The 16,954-nt window shown below is 39.7% G+C and overlaps 1 long non-coding RNA gene across 1 annotated transcript; it reads left to right on the top strand.

Moving 5' to 3' along the window:
- The first annotated feature begins 5,203 nt into the window (after positions 1 to 5,203).
- LOC127644580 (uncharacterized) lies at positions 5,204 to 16,937 on the top strand. Its single transcript, XR_007970685.1, has 3 exons — positions 5,204 to 5,347; positions 5,492 to 5,652; positions 16,599 to 16,937. It is a non-coding gene; the product is annotated as an uncharacterized LOC127644580 (long non-coding RNA).
- The last annotated feature ends 17 nt before the right edge of the window (positions 16,938 to 16,954 follow it).

Here is a 16,954-nt window from a genome sequence, read left to right as displayed (position 1 = left end):
ATAACTAGGGAATCACTAAAACGAGAGAATTATTCTTATTTGATGATACTCTCAAAACATTCCACAACAAATCCTTGAAATTGAATGATATTCAGAACAGAACACGAATAAAAAAAAACGCTCTCTTTACAATCAAAATGTTTTTACATTTGCGATGTATTTGGATGCTAAACTATTCTTTATTATAGGCTTTGTACTTTACTCACGCTCCAATACCGACGTAGAAAATCATCCGCTTTACATGCGTAAAAATATGCTTGGAAACATCACAGTGGAGCGGTGCTTACTGTGAATGATACTGAATTGTACTACTGACTATTTAAACTAGGGCTGGGCGATATGGCAAAATATATTATCACGATATTTTTTTCCATATTGATCGATATCGATATTTGTTACGATATATAATTTAATAATGCTGCCCGTTTGAAAAGTATACTGATAATGATGCCTGAAGAAACCAGAAGGTTCAATAGTTGAACTATATAGTTTATTAACATAAATAAATAACAATGCAAATATTTAACTGTGCAAACATGGATTGGTTGAGAATATATTTTGTTATAAAAGAATATTGATAAACTTTAAATCTAAATGTTAACATTTTACTTTTAGCAAACATGCTTTATCTGCCTTGACAAAACAATGCAAGTTAGCTTGCCTTGTAACTGATTATAAAATATCAAACTAAAAGCTGTGACTACAGTACTATCACATCAAATTTCTTTGGCAGGGCAGCAAACATTTCAAAATGTTTGCAGAGGTACAACCAAGACAACAAATGTAAACAAGTGAACCACAATGTCCCTGGCAGATTTAAGTACTTAACTGTCAGATAAATAAAATATTAATTGTGTACTGGTTTTAAATATCTCAAATGTTTTAGAGGTAGCAATCTGAGTAAAAAGTGCAAAATGTAAACATTGTAAAGCAGTCACTATGCTACACCTTTTAGGTAGTGCTCATGTAACCCTAATTACCCTATTATAGGTTTTTTGCCAGAAAGACTAGTCTGCAAAACTTTTGGACGGAGTAACATTAACATGGGCCCGCATTGTCATACTCTCGGTGTGGTCGCTGGGATGGTACCTTTTCAGGTGACCGAAAAGGTTTTATTTTAGTGGTGGGAAGTTCGGATCATTTTACTGACTCGGATCTTTGAGTCTCGTTCAGCAAAATGAACGAATCTTTTTTCGAGTCATTTCGTTCATTTCAGCAGAATATAATTAAATGTCATGTTAAATAGCCCAAAACATCAAGTAGTCTACTTACGAAAATGTTGATTCAATTTGAAATAAATAAATAAAAATAAACTATAGGGTAATGCAGCCAAAGCCAATTTATAAGAAACCGAAATGTTAATTTATTAATTGGGTCTTAAGTTTAAGCTATTGCAGTTAGTTCACCTCACCTCCTTTTTCTCCGCCTCTTGTGTCATCGGGTTCGAACTTCAAAACGTTAAAAATACTTAGTTGTCGATGTCGACTCGTCAGTGTCTGTGTGTGGGCCGTGTGGTGTGACACAGCAGCCAATGCTCTCACTGACTGCATGCACATGCAGCATACCGGTCCGGATCCGGAAAGATAAATGATTAGTTCAAGTCTCGACTCTCGAGTCTTCGGGTTTGGGTTCGGCCGGGTCCGAGTCTTTCGTTCTTCCTGTCAGTCCCATAGAGACTATGCTGTCAGTACCGGAAGAGAAATGATTAGTTCGTCTCTTCGGTTCGAGTCGTTCGTTCTTCAAGTCAGACTCACAAACCCATAGCACAGCACTAAGTGCTATGGGTTTGTGAGTCTGACTTGAAAACGAACGACTCGAAACCGAAGAGACGAACTAATCATTCTCTTCCGGTACTGACAGCATAGTCCTATGGACTGACAGGAAGAACGAAAGACTCGGACCCGGCCGAACCCGAAGACTCGCGAAAGATGAACTAATCATTTATGACTTCATGTACCTTATGCGATGTTGCGCGCATGCGCGGTCAACACAAAATGAACGAATCACTCTCTGAGACAACTCGGTAGTCCCGAGTCATATTAAAGATTCGTTCAAAATGAACGAATCGTTCATGAACGACACATCACTATTTTATTTGTGTTTCCCGTCTTGGTTATCACCGACCGACGACATATTTCGCAGACCGTCTTTATTTGCGCGTCGTCGCTTTTCAGATATCCAAACCACTTCCATATAATTGACGTCTTGTTACCTTTTTTGTCAACAATTTCCTCAGCTTTGGAAGATAGTTCGAGTTCGTCGTTTCCACTCATTTTTTCTTTACACTCACTTTCTTCACTGCCGGTTGCTCAAACAGTGCTCTGCTAGCAAATGGGCGTGTACTTAGACGCACAAGCCAAAATCTGCGTTCTGACTGGCTGTTGTCCGTTTATTTCTGCTTTGTAATAGGCTGTTAGGTCTATCCATATCGAGTAAACATGTCAAAAGTTTATCATCGTAGTCTAAATAAATATTATCGCGATGCCATATCGAGATCGTTTTATCGCCCAGCCCTAATTTAAACAGAGTAATTTTTATATGTTAGGTTTACTATTTTATTATTATATTTTATTGCGGATATAATGAACAGGCTGCGATGTCAAGATTGCAATGATGGAGTGTGTGTGTGTGTGTGTGTATTTGTAACCTTAAGTAATCATGGTTTATTTATTCATTTGTTCTTTTATTTATTTATTATTTAACATGCATGTGTGCATTATTAAAAGTACCATTGCAGCAACGAGAACGGGTCTGAGCCAAATTATGTTAAAGATGTGTTCTGGTGACTGGCGTGTTTTTAAACCAATCAGATAAGAGTAAATCGAGAGTTAGCGATTAGCTCATCTGATTGGCTACATGAAGAAGGTCGACCCGCCCTCCACTTCGCACTCCCGTTGGAACTACGTCATTTCAACAACAAATGGTAGATTTATCAGAAAATTAATCAGAAAGAAAATCAATCGCAAAGATCGCAAAACAATAATTATAAAAGTGGTTGTTTGCTGCCATTTTTTTTTGTTTTCTTAAAAATGTAAAACACAAGCATATATGTTTTATCACAGGTTTACAATAAAAATAAGAGTGTGATTTCAAAGCATTTTGAAATTTGATCATCATTCTCGGACGTTTTGATACGTTCGGATCGATCAGCCCATCCCTACTTTCTTTAGACATATGTTTCATGTGTTGGTTTTAATAAAGACTCGGAGTACTCATAAAACTCACAGAACGAAATATGCGTCACACTTTACTGCGTTCTCAACAACATGTACAAGTCTTCTTCATACGTTAAAACAACGAGAATACAGAAAATAGGCTTAGAACTCCACCTAGTGGTTATATTATAGAATTAAAGGAGAAATTACAGGAGACAGCTTTATAACTGAAATGGCTTTAACTGAAATAGACTAAAGTTTAATATAACTATTCTGATAAGTGTATATTTCCAACATCATGTTTGTGTTATCAGTTTCTGTAAGTTTTTGTGACGTGTTTCAGAAAGATAATGGCTTAAGAGCAATAGTTTATTTTCATCTTAACCGGACATTGAAGTTGATCACTGCAATAATTCATAATTCAATATATTGATACCCGATTTCTTTATCAACTGTTTGTTCAATTGAGACATAAGGGGTGATTTCAAAGCATTTTGAAAGTGACACACTTCCTTCTGCCAGTTGGTGGCGCTATAACTTTGACTCACAGTAGTCACATCCATGTGACACACTGCTGAAGTTTCATCGAGATCAGTTAATATATGCAAAAGTTATAACACACTTCCTTGCTTTTATGCTTCCTTTGTGTGCTTTTTGGAGCTTCAAAGTTCATTTGCAATGTGTTCCACATTCAAACCAAAATATCTGACTCTAGGTCAAAGTATGAAACCAATACCCCACTTTTGTCTGAAGGTGGCGCTACTGAGCCCCTGCACCAGGCATCAAAAAGAAAATTCAAGTTTGAGGAGCTGCCACAACAACAGTATTTAAGATATCAATAATCCTTTCACACGTCTACATCTGCCGGGTGTTTACATTGTACACATAAAGTTTGAAGTAAATCGTGTAACAATAAGTGGGTGATTTTAAAGTATTTTGAAAGTGACACACTTCCTTCTGCCAGTTGGTGGCGCTACTTTGACTCACAATAGTCACATGCATGCGATCGGCCTCTTACAGCGAACACACCGCTGAAGTTTCATCGCGATCAATTAATGTATGCAGAAGTTATAACACTCTGACTGTTTCTCGTTTCTCGCCATCATTTCGTTTCCTCGCCACGGCCAAACCGTTAGAGATATCAAAAATCTGCCGGCAATTTTTCATGCTCAATGTCTTGACATCACGCTGACCGAGTTTGGTGGCGATTGGTGGAATTCTCTGGGAGGAGTATTCCAAATTCCATTGCGTGCGTTTTTCAAACAACCCTAAATAGACGGTTTCCTGTTGGTCTGGGGTAAAAAGTAAAAGTATGAAGGATATATGAAACGATGAGATCTATATGTGTACCCAGTTTCATATTATTACATGCAAGCGTGTTTTCGGCCCCTGTTCCAGGGGGCGCTGTCGAGCCCCCCTGCCACGCCCGGGTACCAGCTTCAGGCCGGCCCTAATGACCGCAGGTTCTGACCCGTGTGCAAAGTTTCAAGAGTTTTTGAGCATGTTAAGAGCCCCAAAAGTGCCCCGTAAGTCGTAAAAAAAAAAAATAATAATAATAATAATAATAATAATAATAATAATCCTAACGAAAACAATAGGGTCCTACGCACTTTGTGCTTGGGCCCTAATAATATTTCATAAACACCTTTAATATTGCTAAAGAAGGTAACACCAGTGACAAAAAAATGGTGAATGCGGTCTTTAAATACATGCACAAAAAAAATTAAAAATCATTAAGCTGTCATTTATAAGTATTCATAAAGTCAAAGAGTAATCAAATAATGTGGTCTAAAAATGTTAGAAAATTAAATACATTTTAAGACATCTTGACATACCAAAAGTGGACGTTTATGTAGAATGACCCATGTATTGTTTTCTTTTCTATATTAGAGTTTGGTTGGGGTGTACATGTGAAAAACGTGTCTAACATCATTTTGGGTTGTTAGTTGATGTGCATTGGCCAAATAAGAGACTGACAAGTTTGTGAGCAATCAGATTTTCCTATGGGAGGGTTTGTTTTGTTTTGGGAAGAAAAGTTCGAGAGAGAAGAGAGGAGAGATGAGAGAAACTGAGAGGGAGAAAAAGACGCGATTTTAGCGAGTGTTTAAAACGAGAATCTGCCCTGTAATCAGGAGTACTGCTCGTATTTCTGCACTAAGGAGGTGGCTCGTTATTACATCGGACGGTTACATGTAAGTTTGCATTCGCTGCATGTTTGGCTCGGCCAGAGTTGAACGCTGTGCATGTTGGCATACTTTCTAGACTGAAACTGTTGTTGTCATCTGCTTAAACCAAGCGGAGTTGCAGGATAAATTTGAAGACTTTTGGTTTCCCAGGATGAAAATGTCGGTGAGCATCGACTAGCTTTATGAGAATCCGATGCTCCAACAATCATCGCACCTGTTGTACACGGAGACATTGCAACACATGGGACTCAGGACCATTTCAAGGTGATGAATGCGGACGTGTTTCAACGCAAACTAGCAACCAGATTGAGGTAACCATCTAAACGTTCTTTTTGTTTGCTCTCTGGAGCGAAGGGGCCAGTTTCGTTTTCTCGGCCACTACGCACTCAAGCTCCGTGTCAGGGCTGCAACGGGGTGGGATGTAAACATTCGAGGGCACTAATGATATTGTGACTGTTTTTTTTCCTTTCCATTTTGATTGTATTTTTGAATATGATAAAAGCTTAAAAAGTGTTTAGTTACTGTTAAAAGTAAGACAATCTCAGAGGGTGGTTTTGACATATTTTATTTGTTTTTTGTTTTGTTTTCATTTACATTGTGAAATTCACATTCTTGATCCATTTCATTTAAATACAAAGTTAACTTTCATTGACATTTAATACAATATTTATTGGTTTAAACGTTTATTTGTGAGTGTGTGGGTGTTTTTTAGTTTAAAAGTGATTTATAAACAACTCATATGCTATAAGTAAACAGACTGCTTGCATGAAGTGATTCCTTGGAGGTTAATCCATATTAGAAGACAGGATTAAAAGATCATTTAGAAATAAAAGAACTCAGGTCTTTATCAAAAACTCTGACCTTGTGCAAATGGTTGGTGGATAGGGGTTACACTTGTATTGAACCTGGAATATGCCTTTAATAAAAACATATCAAATGGACTTAAAAGTGCTTTCAAAATGGGTCCATAACAGGGAAAGTAAAGACAAATGGCAAGGACTGATGCAAGAGCATTGCATCTAGAATTATCCATCGATGTTTCTGATATTCTGTAAATGGCGAAAAATGTTCAAACAGTAATGGACTCTCAAGGAGGGACCTACGGGGGGGGATTCTGCCCTACAAAGCAAAAAGGCAGTAACTACGCAGAGTGCAGAACTGAGAAAAATGACTTTAAAGTTATCCTGTCATCCAGCCTAAGTAGTTGTAGGTAGATTATTGGACATGTGGCTGTTTTGTTACTTTATATTAGCTTATTCTTTGTACATATCAATCCTCATATTTAATTTGATATTTTACCCCTATTTTGCAGTTACTGTATTCTTGCTTTGTATTACTTACCAAAAACGTGGCACCATACCAAGGAAAAAGGCAGTAACTACAGATTCTCCCAAAACTATTTTGCAACTTGGGCTCTGGGTGTGTTAGATACACTGTATTTGAAATAATTGGAACCATTTGTTTTCCTGAACATGGATATACCGAACCCAAACTAATTTGACCATTTTAGGTCAATATTTTCCACCCGGAAGCTGTTCTGGTGCTGAAACGGCTGCTTAAAGTCTCACATTGCTAAGCTGTATCAAGGCCCAAATGGGGACAATTTATTTTGAATAGGACCACATTATTATGTGTATGTATTAGATTAATGTGTGTCTGGGGGTGTTTCTGTATCTGTAATGTAGTATCTGCTATACCTACAAATCACATTAATGTTAAAGCACTGCAAAACAACTTTCTTTGGAGCAATATAGGCAAGTTAAACTGCAATTCAACAGAGCAAAACAAAATAATTTTGCCTAAGTGTTTCTAAGGCTTTTCAAACTCTTATGATGATAACTAAGATAAACAAGTTGATGATTTTATATGGTGCAGTATCTGTTTCAGTAGGTTTATAAACACAAAGTACTGAATGAAATGAATATATGGGACAGATATTTCAAATTAGTAAACATACATTTAATAATAGATTGTAGATATATATATATATATATATATATATATATATATATAAATAAAATAATTTCATATGGTTATTACTCCTCATCCTCCACAACATTGCTCACAGGCAGGGAATACCAGAACACCCTCCTGTTTGGTGGCATGAGAGGACAAAGATTACAGATGTCTCTCTTCTTGACCTCCTCAACCCCTCTATTCAGTGGTCGCAAAAGAGTGGGCACCTTCAGCGAGAATTTCTTCATGAGGAAGTCCAATTCCATAAATTCAGTCTCCGTATGGGATAGTTTGTAAAAGAGGCTCTTGGAGCCACGCCGCACCTGCATCTCCGCCATCTCCCTAAGATTTGGTGCTTGCGCTTTCTTGACGTTGACGGTGGAGTGGCCATCCCTCCAATCTGTCACATTGGCATTCTCCAATTTGACAACATCCACCTTCCTGGAGTTGGAGCTTGCCACAACACTCACAAAGTCCTCGAAGTCGTAGACCACACCACCTGGACGGCTCCTCATTTGCTGCTTGACACCATGGTGGAAATTGTCTGCGCTCCTGCACGTGTGTCCCCTCTCAAAAAACTTTAGTGTGATGTCCTCCTGTGAAATGGTGTCACTGTTCACAAGAGTGACGAGTGAGGATAGAAGGCACCAGTTCTTATTCTGTGCACTGCAATTGTCCACCCAGAATATGGTGTGGCGTACATCCCGCTCCTTCTCCAATGCAGTTGTGTATGCTGATGTAATTTCCGCTGCATTTCACCCAGCCATTCCCTCGTGCCACAGTACAGCGATGGTGTTTTTTTTCCCCACTGAGGCAAATGTTTCGTAGTATGCCACGATGCAACGAGTAAATACTGCTGACTTGACTCCTGGCATGCGTGGCAGCATTATCACCTTCTGGAGGTCCATGCTCCGAACTGATGTCATGTCCGGCCAGTCCCTCTCTGCATCTGCCTGGTAGCTTTGGCGGCTCTCTAGGGCAGACTGCTTATGTTTGTTCCACCTTAGGCACTCTGGACAATCTGAGCTTTCAGTCTCCCTTGTGTGGCAGTTCACATGTTCAGCATGTTCCAAACAGTCCTCACATTGCTCCTCCCCAAGTTTGGCAAAGCTGATTTTTTTTGTCTTTTACAGTGTTCCTGTATGCTTCATAGGAGCAGGCGTTTCCTTTATCCAGGTAGTCTGAATGCATCATCTTTATTGTGATGTCAATTGGCAGGTACCGTCGATTTGGGGCATGCTCCCGTCTGTAATGGCTCACACAATGATGGGAGGACTCAATGTGGTCATCAAAGGTCTTCACGTCCATCTTGTTGACTGCAGCCTGCCTTCCTCTCTGGCCTTGGATGGAACCAGTGGCCTGGTGTTCGACTTCCCAATCATGGAAATGACTAGACTGTCATTTTTAGGGTGATAGCCCAATTATGACAGGAAAAACATTTTGCAGACCTGTCTTGGCTCTCCTTTCTGGTTTTGCAGCCGGTAGATGAATGAGCGGCCATGGCGATTTTCTGGGCCGGTTGTTGTTCTTTTGGTTGGCATTGGGGTAACTGAGTAAAACATCCATGATCGTCTTTCTGTGTAGGTCATCTCCCAGTATTGACTCAATATCTCCCTCCGTCTTTCCTCTGAAATATGGTCTGTACACCTTCTTCGAAATTTGGCACCACATGGCTCTCTCATTGGTGGTCGACGTGATTCCACATCAGGCTGTGGCCCTGGCTGTGGCTCTGGCTGGGGCTCCGGCTCTTGAACTTGTTCCCCTGGGTCTCCAAGTTCCACTTCAGTCTGTCATCGTAGGGATTGGGACATAATCTAGGTCTGTAATGTCATCATATAAGCTGTCCACGCTGGTGGTATCCAAAGTGCCCAGGGTGGTCCACTCCATTTCTTTAGCGGGGGGCAGGACTTGCTGCCTCTTTGATGGAATACCAACATGTGTATCTTAAATGAAAAAGAGAGAAAATTAGTGGCATGAATGTAATTCCACATCTGTCTGTGTCTGTCTGTCTGTCTGTATACTGCAACAAATTATTATTATTATTATATTATATGGACCTACAGGACAACATCTTCACTCTGATCAATACATAATGATGTCTGTATATCATAATATTTCATTGTACAGGGAATAACTTCAATTAGGTCCATGACAAAATAATGCATGAATTAAACACAATAAATTAATAATTTTGCACCCTTAATGAAAATGAAGAAAAGCCAACACACAAAAACGCAGCCTGGCTTCATAAGTTACATTAGGCCAACAATAATTGGATAAAACATAGAAGCTTGCAGTCATGCAGAGGGACAACATTTTCATAGGTTAATATAATTAAGGGGAATTAAATATATAATTTTATATTCAGAAGAAGAAACCGTGCAATAAATAAATGCTTAGGAACAGGAACCAATGTGTTTGAGCCTGAGAGCTAAGGGGGGCGTAAATACCTGCCGGCTCGCTCTGCAGATGTTTGTTTTTGTTGAAAGCATGGATGCAGTAAAGAGAAAGATGTCAGTTTTGCTCACAACTCGCTAACTTCTCTAAACAGCGGACATAGTCTTCAAACAGCGGCCCCGAAGAGAGTGTGTTTTAAGTTGAACAGACACCTGTCACGTTAAAGCAGGGGTTCTCAACCTTTTGCAAGCTGGGCCCCCCCAAAGCTGGTTCATTGCAGTTGGGGCCCCAGTGCCCCCCGCCCCGCCCCATGCTTTATTGTTGTTGTTGTTATTATTATTATTATTATTATAATTGGCAGTAGCACCAGACTTCTAATGTGAGTTGCAGGCATTATTATTATTATTATGAGTAGTAGTACGCCTACTAGGCTATTGCTATATAATTATATGAGGTTACATGCTTTATTGTTGTTGTTAATATTATTATTATTATCATCATCAGTAGGCCTATTATCATTACTAGGCTATTGCTATAATTGGGAATTGGCACCAGACCTCTGATATTAATTTATGCTTTATTATTGTTATTATTACTAGGCCTAATAGTAGGCATCATCTGCATTTTTTACAGAAGCTTGCTGGTAGGTGATGTTAATGTGAGACCTGAGCCTGCTTTGCCTTGCAAAGATCCTCAATTCTTGGCTCAATGTTTGATAAACATAGCCTCAAATCATCCTCGATTTGTGCACAATTGCAGTATTTCGTTTTGAGTGCTTTGAGAATCCTGCCTCACACAAATATGTCGACGCGAAAGGAAGGAGAATCTTCAAGGAGACGTCACAGAGTTCAGGGTATTCCTGCATCAATGCTGCCCAGAATGACGAAAGAGGGCAGGAGCTAAAGAGTTCCTTCAGTCTACTGTCACTCTTCAGCTCAATAAGCTGTTCCTGCATATCAATTGATAGCTCGTTTGCTGTGCACACAAACGGATCTCGAACCCACGCATAAGAGCGATAATCCTCTTTAAAGTACGTCGCAAATTGTTTTCTTATTGCTGACAGGTGCTCAGACGCTGATTGAAATAGGGAGGAGAAATCGTGTGACGTGCCTGCATCAGTGATAAAGTCTGCAAGGCTGGGGAACATGTCGCAGTTCCCTCGACTGATGCGGCCATGCCAGAGGTCTAGCTAGGCCACGCTCACGCCCCGTCATTGCCTGCGCACCATCCGTGCATAGGCCAACGCATCGGTCCCAAGCCAAACTATTTTCACGGATAAAAATATCTAGGACATCGAAAATGGCTTCTCCTGTAGTGTGATACTGAAGAGGCCGGCAAAACAGGACATCCTCCTCAATCGCCTTGTCCCGCAGATACCTGACATAGGTGAGGAGGTGTGCCTGCCCAGCATTATCAGTGGATTCGTCCAGCTGCAGCGCATAGTAAGGACTCTTTTTACGAACTCTATCAGTTGCTCTCTGATATCATTGTACATGTCTACAATTCTCCTAGCGACTGTGTCATTGGACAGTGGTACTGCACCGAGTTTGGCTGCTGCACTATCACCTATCATTATTCTGCACATGTCTTACACTGCCGGCAAAATGAGAGTCTCGGCGATTGTATGCGGTTTACCCAGTTTACCGATCCTTTTGGCCTCCAAACACTGTTTAGACACAGTGCTGTGCACTGAAATGGTTGCCTGTTGCTGATGGAGGCCATCAAGCTTTCTTTTAAAATATTCAGCTGGTTTATTTTTAATTCCAGCATGCTTTGTTTCGAGGTGCCTTTTTAATTTGCAGGGCTTCATACTGTCGTTTGCCAGCACCTCGGCACACATGACACACTGAGGTCTCAGATCAGCCGTGACTGTAAACCCAAATTGCAGGTATGCTTCATCGTACCTTCTAAGCTTTTTTGCAGCTGGTGGTGCGTCGGTTGACTTGTTGGTCCTCACAAGAAATTTCTCCATTTTGATGTGTTTTCAATAAAGTTTAGGCAGTATGTAACTGTGTGTGTGTGTGGTGTATGTTGAGAGACGCATCAGGAGCTAATCAGTCGGCACAATCTTTAATTAAATGAACAAAATAATTATTTTGCAGACAATTCAGATTTTATTTTAATACTTAACGATTGTAGTCCTCGTCAGTGTGTGCGTGTGTGTGTGTGTGTGTGTCTTAGTCGTGTGGGTAGTTTTAGCTAAGTGTAGCTACTGCCTAGCAGTTAAAAAAAAATACTGGCTAGGGCTGAGATTTGATCTAATCTTAAAAAAGAATGTTTGTGTGTTTAGTCTTTAAAAAGAGTGTTGGGGTTTTGTAGTAAAGGCCTATATAAATCGAGATTGATAAGACTAGCGAGAGCTGGCACAAGCAAACTTGGCAAGAGACTAGACTAGAGTGAATGGAAAGCTATGTCGTGAGTCAATGTAAATGCAGTGATTTATTTTTGTGTGAGAGTGAGTGAACATTTACACCCCGCTCTGTAAGCCAGGGCGGGAACGGCGGCGGCCATGCGCGATTCATTTGCAGCCTGGACGCGGAAGGGTGTGTGTCTCCTCTCTGCTCTAACTGCTGCGCGATGCTACTGAGAGACTGACCGCCTGTGAGTGCTTTTGGACGGGAGAGGGGCTCACGGCAGCACCCGCTGTTCGTTGAGCACAGCAGGCCTAACTGCAGAGTGATTCGTGCTTTCGAGTCTCCAAACACCACAAAAGTCTCCAAAAACACCAGTAAAAGTCGCTGGAATTGTCGATTTTGACAACAAAAAAAAAAAAGCCGCCAGGAGGATGATTTGTTTGTGTTATAATCAGTGCTTGTGTTATAATCAGTGCTTGAAGTGGGGGCACTCTCTTTGCATTGGCAAATCATGACATTTTTACATTGAAAAACAAAACTTGGAGATATTGCTGTTACAACAATGTATTGTTATTTATTTAGCATAGCGCATCTCACAGCAATACTCAATCGTGTTTTGAATGATTCAGTGTTGTGAACGAATCGGTTGAGTCAAAGATTCAATGACCCATTCACAAACATCTGTCTCATTCTTGATGAATCGGCCGTTTGAACGAATCGTTTGAATGAACGACTCAGTGACTCGCTTAATGAAACCGCTTATGCTTATAACCTGCATTTGCGCTCACTATCGACAAACCAATCAAATTTGTTCAAAACTTTTTTTTTTAAATCAGTCCAAACACATTTTAATTTTTATTCAGGAGTTATGTATATACAAAACTATAACTTTTTATGACAGTAGTTTAGTGATAAAAAAAATTTGCAAAAAAAGTTTTTTCCAGTTTTTTTTCCCTTCCATCGTAGCCTACTCGCGCCCCCCCGGGAGAGTGTCCGCGCCCCACCGGTTCAGAACCACTGCGTTAAAGAATAACTGTTACACCGATAGCTGTGTTTATGGACAGTTATATTCTCCTGCTGGACAACAACACCGTGAATGATTAGCCTATGGAAAATGAAGACGCCGTTCATGTAGGCTAATAAGAGCAAAGATCATCACGCTGGCTGCTTGGATGTTATGGGATAGCCTGATGCCTTTAGAAGTTTTACCTCCACCCAAAGGTTATCTTTTGGTGCTGTTTCTGTCTGTCTGTTCGTTAGTAAGAAAACTCGAAAAGTACTGTACGGATTTGGATGACATTTTCGGACAACATGGGTTAGGACAAGGAACAGATTACTATATTTTGGTGGTGATCCGGAACACTGGACATTTGGAATTGTATTGCCTCAGTGACCTATTAGGCTACCTTGACAGAGGTTAGTGCTCTCCGAGTGCTTTTCTAGTTATTGAATATTTTTCCACCGCTGGTTGGATTATAACTTTGTGACATGAACAAAAAAATGATGACATGGCATCGGCGATGATGTGAATAAAGTTACAGCTAGGAGCAGGGAGGATCAGGGGCAGGTAAGCAAAGCTATTTAAAACATCGCCTGTCAATTAGCATAATGCTATCTGAATGGACCTCTGAGAGGAAGTCCCGCCCTGGCGGCTGACAGGTGTTTATATTGTGATAGCCTAGCCTCTAAATGTTTAATCTGTCACTGTTACTTACCATTCTCCGGGTATTTTCTTTTCAACGCCAGTTCGACCATCTTCTTTCCCCGGCTTAGAAGTTAGAAGGGTGAAATCGCAAATGTTAAAACCGTCCCGTGAGGATGCCGCGAAGTCAGCTGTGTGTGTTCACCATGGAAACAGTAACTTCACTGCGCAGCAACACGGTAAAACCTAACAAGAATACAGTAATGGATGTTACTGTACTCATGCTTTGTTTCACTAGGGCTTTTTGCAGTTACTGTACAAACGACTACCATTTTTCTCCAAAACGACACACATTTGAGATAAGATGTTTTGTCACATAACAAAGGATGCCTTGAATGTCATGAAAATAACTCATTTTTTAACAAAAATGCAGTTACTGCCTTTTTGTTTTGTAAGGCAGAATTCACTACGAATGAATTGCATCTGGTAAAAGCAGTGGTTATTTGCACATGCTGTCATTGCTGTTTAGCGATTCACTGAAAAATTATGCAGATCAGGATATGAATGTTACTTTTAAGTACACAAATCAATAAATTACAACAAGCGAAGTTTAATTTCATGGTCAGACAGGGATAGAAATCTATTCACGATAAAGGAGTTAGAAAATGCAGAACTTTATTAGTGTTAAACTGTTTGTTGTGGTGGAAATTCATTATGGGAACAAGATGGCTGTCCAACTTGTCTGTTGAACACTTTCAGTACTCTGGAAATATGTGCAGTTGATAATGAGTTGGTAACCCCAGAATAAAGTTGTATAAAGTACAATGTAAATATTAGACCGATCTAAGTTTTTTTTGCAACTGACTGAAGTCTTAAAGGAGACCTATTATGTCCCTTTTTACAAGATGTAATAGAAGTCTCAGGTGTCCTCAGAATGTGTTTGTGAAGTTTCAGCTCAAAATACCCCACAGATAATTTATTATATCATGTTATAAATGCCTCTTTTTGGGTGGAATCAAAAACACGCTGATTTTGTGTCTCTCTTTAAATGCAAATAAGCTGCTGCTCCCCGCCCCCTTTCCGGAAGAGGGCTGTGCCTTTACAGCTTGTGCTTCGGATACAACAGCAACAACAAATCAGAACCGATATGACTGACAGAGTAAATACCGGAGTTCAGCCATACATGTATGAATATATATATATATGTATGTACATTTTCTGAAAATTCTGCTTTATATTGACACTCATTCACAAAGCAGTCCGGTGTAGAATGATTTGCACAAACATACACACATTTTTGCATGTTTGGGGGCACATTTCCTTCAAAAACAAAACTTGTCCACTGCATCTTCAGTGGCTCTGATGCCGGGAGTTCATGAAGACCCTTATGGGTACGTTCACATACAACACGAAGAACATTTTCGCCTCGCATTGTTCACGTGAGTTTGACCGGTGGATTATAAATGTGTTTTTAAACTCGTGTTCCCGTGAGTATTCCCCCTTCTCCTCTGGAGAAGGACAGGAGGAGGGGCTTCTACAACTTGGTTCATAGTAAAGTACAACCAATAGCTGGAATCAAGTAGACGCGCATATTTTCAGAATTTACCAGGTAATCCAACTTCCTTGCTCACTTTTCTCCAAGCGTTGTCTTTTTTCGTCCGGTCTCTGTACATGTATGACGTTGTGTCATACAATTCCAGGTGCCCACACACCGCTACGACAATTTTATCATTCATTTTCCCAGATTTCTTTTGCTACTACATCAGTATGTCAGTGACATCCAGACAATCGCAATGCGTCATGCGGATTTTTCGCTCGAGTTGAAAAATTTGAGAATGAAGTATGTCTATTCACATCTTTGCATTGACTTTGTATGTAATGTAAATGTGTATGTTTATATGTAAACACTTATGATACTTACGAAGCTGAGACATTATTCTTCTCACTGTATCTGCTCCAGCATGGGAAAAAATGGCGGAATGTGTGTAGATCACTCGGGATAATCTATGACAGGGGTGCCCAATACGTCGATCGCAAAGACAATGCTGATAGATCGCATAAAATTTTTATGTAGACATGCACGTCAATGGCACCAATGACATCGGTCAATCCTGTGACATAATGCTTCTTGATGGGGCAATTATTGCATCTTAAAATGACTGTGATTGTTTAATAATTTGGATCTGTTCTTTACGCAAAGTGAACAGAAGTCTAGGAACACACAGAACGAAACAGGACACTCCAGCAGAGATGCATACAGAAAACAACTGATTAAACATTAACCACAACAAACTATTAAATGTTGCTGAATAAACTTTAAATACTATAAATGAAATTAAAATCAAAGCCCAACATATATAATGACAGAATTGTACCCACACGTCTAATTTCACAATGATAAAATTAAAATGCTCTTTGCGAGTCTACTGACTCCAAAGGTTTCTCATTGAAAGCAATGCGCTTACCAGATGCGTCGGAAACATACACAGAATGCTGCTTTTGCGTCCACTTATTGACGCAGGAGAATCTTTCACAAGTTGCTCGCGCTTGATCTGTAACACTCACATGAGCCGGTGGAAGATGAATGCATCACAGAGACATTCTCAGGCTACGTCCAGATACATTTAGAAACTGTGTTTTCAGATTGTTCTCTTTTCCCTGTCCACAATACAATGCAAAGACAGCGTTTTCAAATGTATCCACTTGGGAGAGTTCTCTAAATGCTCCATTTCTGCTGTCAAAATCAATGTCCCAGTGTGGATGGAAGGCCAAAACTTAGAGAAAAATACGTTTTCAAACTAAAACGTAATATTGTGGACGTAGCCTCAAACACGTTTTTAGCCTCAAGTTATATTTACTGTCTATAATAATCGTTGCTGATGCTTGAATTGTTTTGGTTTCATTGCAGGAGCTCCAGTTCGTGAGGACATGAAAACATGAGATGTTGGTCTTTCACCTGGATCAAAGAATGTTCCAGTCCCAACTACACAACATCAGACTTCTCTTCGAATTTGTATAGATGGGTGTAAAAATCTTGTTTCAACTTAACAAAAGAGTTTGTCATGCCTTAATTTTAAATTGAGTCAACTTAAAAGGAAAAGTTGTTTAAACGGAACATAACTCTTAAAATGAGCTTAATATATTTGTTTAATCAACTTTATCGTAGTTACATTCAAAGTGAATATACAAATTCAATACTTATATTATCTTTTAATATTATTGATAACCATGTAAGTAGTTAGGCCTATCCCATTGTCAGAAGTA

Source organism: Xyrauchen texanus, chromosome 6, assembly GCF_025860055.1.
Source record: "Xyrauchen texanus isolate HMW12.3.18 chromosome 6, RBS_HiC_50CHRs, whole genome shotgun sequence".
Lineage (NCBI taxonomy): Eukaryota > Metazoa > Chordata > Actinopteri > Cypriniformes > Catostomidae > Xyrauchen > Xyrauchen texanus.
The sequence above is the reverse complement of the archived record's forward strand: the minus strand, read 5'-3'. Positions and strand labels throughout refer to the sequence as shown.